Below are 8,124 nucleotides of genomic sequence, written 5' to 3' on the forward strand. Positions count from 1 at the left end.
AGGTGGACCAGAAGGCGGCCGACAACGGGGTGACCCGGAGGAAGTGGGAGAAGGGGGAGGCCCGGAAGCCGTCCGGAGGCGATCCGAGCATCCCCCGGAAAGCCCCGGCTCTGTCCTTGGTGGTGATGGGGTAGGGACGAGTTGGGGGCGCTTACTCACTACAGCCCAAAGCAGATTCTACAGACTCAGGATGTCATTAGACGTGCAGTGGGAAAATGCAATAGCAGAGAAGCTGACTCCGAGCTTTTCTGGCCTCCCCGCTCCCCTGTCGGTGTGGCCTTAGTTGAGTGAAGAGTCATTTTTCAAAAGTGAGAAGAGCCCGACCTTCCCGCCCCGCAAAGCGCTACGTGGGGTGGACCCGTGCAGCCACATTCCGTACAGCGCAACGGTAGATCGCCAAAGGCGCTTCTCCATGTCCTACCCAGATCCTCCGCTCAGAGGAAGGGCTCAGGCAGCCTGAGCTTGACACACTAGGACAGATGAGCCAAGCTGTGTGAGAACTCCGTGTTCCTTTCCCTTCACAGTTCTTTTAAGAAGAGGCGTCAGCCACTCAGGCCTCTGGGTTCTGCCCTTCCCCGATGCCAGGATTCTTAGCATTGCAGAGGGGCTGCCCCTGGGCTCCAGAAACACCTGCACCATGCATCTATCTCCCCAAGGAAGGTCAGGAAAGTACAGACCTGACAAGCTGTCCTACCATGCAGCACTGGCTAGAATGCATCTGTTTCTTCAACATACTGAGAATCAGTGTGGTTCGTCTCCGTGGCATTGTGACCTACAGCAGTGTTTCACAGAAATGCAGGTTTACGGGTCATGAAATAAATTTCAGCCCTAGCACTATTTCTAACATAACCAGAATGGAGTTTAGAAAGTAAAAGTTTAGAAGTAATAGTTTAGAAAGTTCGTTGGAGATTGTAATATTGTTTCAGGAATCTTATGGTGTGGACACACACATGTGGACACACATGAGGAAGTGTAAAAGATATTTCTGTAGGGTACAAAATACATGGGATAGGAGTAGGGGCTAGTTGAAATACATGATAAAAATTTTTAAAAAGTAATTAAAATGCTTATTAAATGTCATACTTAGCTTTTGTTATTGAGAATATGGGAAGAATGAAGAATGTTTCATGTTATTAGGAAAAGTATCAAAAGCTAAAATGTTCTGTCTCGATAGCTTATCTCATATATTACATTTACAGTATTTATTTAAAGTAGTATTGTCAAAGGTACATCACAAGGTATTATGAATTCTTGACAACATATACTTTAGCTGAAAATAGCAAAAGATATAATATATAATCGTGTTCTTAACCTTTATCATCAGTAAATTCCCAAATTCAAGAATACAGCACAAATCTAGGCACTTGATCCTAACCAATTCATAATTTATAATTATATAATAATTTTTTATAAATTAGGTTAATTATACCAACAAAGGTATTAGTGTATGCACAATAGGTTTTTAATAAAAATAGGAGAGTGCAAAAGATCTGGCACAAATATGAAGATGATTGTTTCCATTTATTTCTCACATGTATCTTAAGCTAAGTTACCAAAACACTGAATTGGACACCGCATTTTAAATGCTTATGAATCAGACAAACATGAGCAACCTAATAAAATCAGATTTATCAATATTTATTAACAATTCAGACTAACATAAGACAAGACCATATTTAACCTTTGTTTAATGGCATTCATATAATTATAAAAAGGTGTATGTATTGTTTAGAAAAATTGATTAAAGTGATAGCAACTTATAATACGTCCATGTGTAATGGCATTTATCCCTACCCACCAAAATATTCTGAAAATATAGATTTGATCAAAGGATAAGTAGTACTCTGTGCCATTATTTTTATCATGGGCTATTTTTTTATATTAGTGGGGGTCCATGAACAGTATTTTCCATTAGTTTTTCAAATTTTCTTTGCTTCTTTCACTCACATAAGAACCACAGTAGAACAGGAAGGAAAAGTGGCAGGACAGTATCAAAGCTCTCTGAGCTCTGTGAGTGCTTCACTCTGCTGTGACTTTTTTAAACTAAACTTCTACCAATCCTTGATTTGTAATTCATGCAGGACCTTTCTTTTGGCAACAGCTGTCATTTTATGAAGCTGACTTCATTCAAAGATGATGTTCCTCTCTTCTTCATCCCATACTCACTAGTTCTTAGAAAAACAAAAGCCCTGTAACATGGCGTCCTAATTTCTGCCCTACCAATAGACTACTGAGCTTGTTCAATATTGAACTTTTGCAGGGCTTCATCCCTTCTTTATGAAGTAAGAATATTATGCTAGATCACTTTCAAGACCCTCTTCAAAATTCTGATTTTTATTTTTTTAAAAACTGTGCCTTCCCTAATAATTTCTGCTGTGTTCTATATGTGTAGCTCTACCTAGCTCCAATATATTTTAACCAAAAAGTCTGGTTATATCCAAGGATAAAAGATATCTGCAAATTTTAATAAACTAGCATTTTGAAATTTCTATAATACATACTGTATTAAAATGCTAGTTCAAATGTTGGCTTGCTGTCTAGTATTAATACTTTTACTTTCAAAATTTTGTTTTCTTTCAAAGAAATCAGTTACTCATTGTATACAAATATAGACAAGGAGATTATGTCTTAGCGGCAGAAATAGTTAAATAGATGAATATAGTTGTTTGAAATTATGATGTGAATTTAGAAAAAAGACAAAATTAACTTTGATACTTAAAACAATAGCAAAATGATTTTAATCAATGATTTGAACTGGAAGAATTGCATTAAATTTTGTTTAATTTTGAAATTAAAGAAAGTGTGCCAAAGAAGGAAATTGAATAGTCATAAGATAACAGACTATGGTAAATCAATGGTTTCAAATGAGATGAGTGTCCTACAATATAGGTACAGTTTTGGAATATTTTGTATTAAGTATCTGTAAAATACATTATTAAATTATACTGTCTCATCAATAAATAGCATACCTTTTTATAATGCATACTATGATTTTCTAACAATCAAAGTTATCCTTTTGTTAAAGTTTTGTATTTTTCACTGAATTCTTCTCCACTTTATTCCCATTATTATTATCATCAGTGAAGTAACTTGTACAAAGACTTTCATCATGTTTTTTAAAAGGCATTGCATTGTCTGTGTATTACCTTTCTTCTATGGGCCATGGTACTGACTTCCTTCTAGTTAGGTATTTATCTTTAAAACTCTAATTACAGTGGCATGTACTAAATGTTTACCATAAAATACAAGGCAATTAGAGTGGTGTTTCTTTCTGCTTTATAGATTCAAATGTAGACTGATTTATATTTCTGGGTCTTAACAAGGTCATACTACCTGTCAATATAATCATGAGAATGGATGTTTTCAATTCTTATGACCCACTAGTGTTCATACTGTATATGTACATAATGTCTGTATAAAACCTCACATTATTGACTACTGTCCTACATAGCATTGTCAAATAATTTATATTTTGAGCAGTAAATTCCAGGTTTGATCAATTGGAATTGGTTGTGTTTGAGAGCTTGACATTTTGGAAGTCCAATCAGCCAGTTAGGTAGTACAGTCAGTCAAGTGCTAGTTTTCCTTTATTGGATTAAATTAACCAGTGATTCAACTTTATAGAACTAGCTATGGAGTTATTAGTTGTAAAAGAATCCCCATATCTATATTTTTTTGTCTCATTGTATCTTTTTATTTCCATTTACCCATTCTTGAGCTCTATGATCTAAATTTAAGATTTCAAGGATGAATACGTTGCCTATTCTGCAGGATTTCTTCCTTAATTGATCTGGGATGTCTTCCAGGCTTCTTTAGAATTCTGCACTTTCATCTTGATAAGATTGGCTCACATCCAGTCACTTACACATTTCAAGTTCTTTTTTACCTTGTCATTTTTTCAGCAAGAAATTGATTGATATTTGGGTCTTAAATTGTTCCTTTCCTTGAATGAAAATTTTAATTCTGTGAAGCAAATCTGTTCTTGTATTTATTTCTCCTGGAACTCTATATTATATATCTTCTTTTTCATTTAAGCAAATATTGAATATATTAGCAGAACAATATGAAAATTTGAATGGTATTCTTTTTTCTCTCCGATAATTGAAATCTTCTCATATTAACTTACCTCTATTAAGGAGTAGCCTTTGCAAGTGAGATTGTGTCCATCTTTTGTGTTCTAAAATCTTGGTTATCTTTTCTGACTTCCTTCTCTGCACTTAGTCTTTAAAAGAAAACAAATGGAATTCTGGAAGAAAAACAAGAATTGAAGGTTCCTTATTACTTATGAGTAATACAGTGCACTCTTCATAAGTTAATTTATAGTGGAAGTAAGTTACATCATTAGATATTGCCCTTGATTCTGCTCATATTTCTTTTTCTTTTGGGAAATATGCAATTTCTTCTCTAAGTAAAGACTGGGAAAGTCCCTCATTTGAAAATTTTAAACTTCCTCCAAAGAGGAGGCTTGTGATTAAGGCTATACAAATTAACTAGTCACTTCAGTATGATCTTATATTTCTCAGTACAATATACTGATTGACTAAAGAATTTTAAGTGATTCCAAAGAGGTATCTCTGAAAGACTACAAGGTGTATTTCATGACTGTGTGACTTATGATTCAGCCACTGCCACTTTCAAAGTTTTGTGGAGCCATCTCTAGTTCAAATTATTTGCTGATCATTTAGGAGAGTAGAGGGAAACTCTATACCTCTCAGGAAGCTTTAAAGAAATAAGCTTATTGACCTCACACAGAAAAATCAATGAAATGCAATCTCAAATGGAGTGGACAAAGTGCAAAACAATTAGAGTGTGACAGAGTTTGTAGGAAACTATAGGAAATAAGTAGTTTATTTCAAGGTGATGAAGGTAGAAAAATATTTTAGCTCTTTTAACTGGAGTTCCTTAAAGGTCTTTTCTTTGAAATCTATCTGGGTGCCACTGAGAAAGCGGGATATGCCACAAGAACAATGGAGTTCCTGAAATGATGAAGATAAAGGCTCCAGATGGTTGGGCATGCAGGAAGAGTTGTGCTGGGAATGACAGGTGCTGGGAGCCACACAGATCAACATTAAGAACTTGCAGATGAAAAGAACTATCATATGAAACAACCTGTTTTTCCTTTATACGGTATGCAGATCTAATGGGTAGGATTTATTAGGGGATGCATTCTAAAAAATTATAAAAAGAAAGCACTTGAGATCTTTGACCATGGAATAAATTATATCTTAAAAGAGAAAGAATGTATGAACTACTGAAATAACTAGAATGGCAGCTGCATCAATATCAAGCATCCTGAAAATGAATCTCCTTCATGGAGGAAAAAAGTTTAAAGGGCCATAAAAGTTTTCTCCCGATTCTTACATGTTGTGATTTTGTAATTGTATCTTCCCAAGGTTCTTTAGGTTTTGAACAACAGTCTTATCATACAGCACAAGTGGGAATTTAGAATAGTTTTGCTTCAGATGATTTTCAAGTGTTTTAGTTCTTACAAGTGTTATCTGGAACCCACAAAGGCACATTACCATACTTAATTGGACCTAAGGCATATGCAAGGATGATATAATATTGAGAGTAGAAAAAACATTCAAGATAACTTTTTTCTTAATTTGGCCAACCTCTTGAATAGTGCTAAAACTGCACATATATTTTTCTGTGATATACTAGAGTTGATGTAATTATTTTTCTGATACAATATTAATTCTAAGAAGATTTAGAAAGTTGTTGAAGTCATATTTGAGAGCAAAAATAAAAATAAAACTTTTATACAGAAAATATGCAAATACTAAAGCCAATGGTATTTGGTATAACATTTTCTAATGTTGTTTCAAAAAGAATTTATTCAGTAAAATTGAAAGGGTTATAATGTAACTGAGAAGTAATCTCTGAACCACTAAAGTATGCAAGTATCCTAAATATTATTCTGGCAGGTCTATAAACTTCCCTTTGTTGAAAACTTTTATGTTCCAATTCAGAGTCAGGTGAACACATGACTTGACTAACTCAAATATCTGATTTCTCTAATAACTGGCAAAGAGAAGGTGGAATACAAAGAATAAAGACCATTTAGAAAAAATACTTTTAATGTATGAAAAGAAACAAAAACTCAATTTAGTAACTCATGATTACATAAGGCTTGTAAACAACCTTATCTTACCTATCCCTTTGAACTCATGAATGTTTATAGAATGTTCTATTAATTGAAATGTTATGGTGCTAAGTTATAAGGTTTTAGAATTTGGTTGTATTTTATCTAAATATGGAAAAATTTTACATTACTGCTATAGAAGCATACTTTAAAAACATTTGTATATGAACCACGTGACACACGTATATGTATATACAAGTTAGGTCCAATGAAAATTTGTACAAACAATTTGCCAGAGATTAACACTGTAGAAGTTGACTACGTAGTGCCTTACATATCTTCATTCAAATATACACATGTTGCTGATTTATATAAGCAATACTAGAAATGATCCTTCATGATGAAATGAATGATATTTAATATATGTGATTGGTAGGAAATATTAGCTGAACACTCTACTATAGAAGGAATGAAGTACAAGAATTCAGTAAGAATGGAAATTCGATGTCTCTGGGGCAGAAAAGAGAGTAGATCAAAGCCTCTTGGGACCTGTATATCTCTACTCACAGGGTACTTCGGTCCAGTTACGAGCCCAGTTGTTCTACTGCCCAGCTGACATTGTGTCCAACTCAGAGTGAATAGGTCCTGCAAGGCACTGCTTGGAAACCCTGAACAGAGCTAGCTCTGTCCCCCGGGGCCACAGAAACAGTAAAAACGGTCTATTTCTTTGTTCTTCTTCAACTAATAAACTTATATGTTGGCTTATGTGTGCTTCCATACTAATGTAACAGCTAATAGTAAAGTTAAGGGATAAATAACATTTAGCCTTCTTCTACCTCTACTACCAGAGACTATCCATATTTACCCCAATACTTACCAAATGCCTATAATCATATTGGTTAAAGTCAGCTCACAAGATAGATATACATATGTGATGTGTAACCACACTATAAAATAAAAGGCAAAGAAGCTTGGACTTAAATAAGATTCTATTATCTTAAAATTCACATCATAATTATGCCCTTTTTTAGTAATACCGAATAAAAGGGGAATTATCTGTATTAAAATCACATTCAATCCCACACCTCCAGTACCCCATAGCAAAGCAAGAAACTTAAAAAAAATACTTTGTTTTAACATTATGTTAAGAATTATCAAAGATGTTACACAACTTTCTTTTATTGGACAATCAAAATGTACGTCAATATATTATATATTTTGAGGGAGCTGTATAAAGAATTTTATTAACTTTTTCTAGCTCTTATCCTAACACATTAACTTGAGAAATGATAAACTATAAAGACTTTTATTAACTTTTCTTTTTCTAGCTGTTACCCTAATACATTAAACTTTAACTTGAGGAGTGATAAACTAGCAGGAGACCTACTTTGACCTCATCTTTAAATTGAATTCTATAGTCAATATTTAGAGAGGGATAATATTAAACTAAATTATGTGAGTGATACCTACTAGAAATGTGAGGGAGATAAAAATACTGAAACACTAAAATATAGGACAATGTAGAATACATATAAATATAAACAAATTCATTGTCCAGAATTTGTCATCCTGAATAGGAAAAACAAAACAAAATAAAAGTTGGACATATTTAGCAAATAGTATGTCATATATCACCAAGTCTCATTTTTTTTTTTTTTTTTTTTTTACCAAGTCTCATTTTTAAACTATCCTAAGTAAGGATAACATTTATAACTAATTGAGTAAAATTTATAATTGGTTGCATCTCTCAAATGCTATTGGCCACAGGGCAGCCATGATGGTTGGCATCACTTGTCACTTTTGATAAGATAAAGAGTTTAGGCATCAAAAGCTGTGCATGAGCGCTGGTGGAGAAGGAGGAAAACTTCAATTACAACAGAGGGTCTCTTTACAAATGTTCTATTCATAGTTCTTTTCATGGTATAGAAAATAAAATTATATGAAAAAACTTGGGGTTCAGTAATGTTCCCCAAATAGGACTTAGGAAAGTTGAATTTTGCATCAGAAGAAATTTCACTAATACTTCAACCAACTGTATC

Source organism: Chinchilla lanigera, unplaced genomic scaffold (genome assembly GCF_000276665.1).
Source record: "Chinchilla lanigera isolate Chin_1 unplaced genomic scaffold, ChiLan1.0 scaffold00011, whole genome shotgun sequence".
Lineage (NCBI taxonomy): Eukaryota > Metazoa > Chordata > Mammalia > Rodentia > Chinchillidae > Chinchilla > Chinchilla lanigera.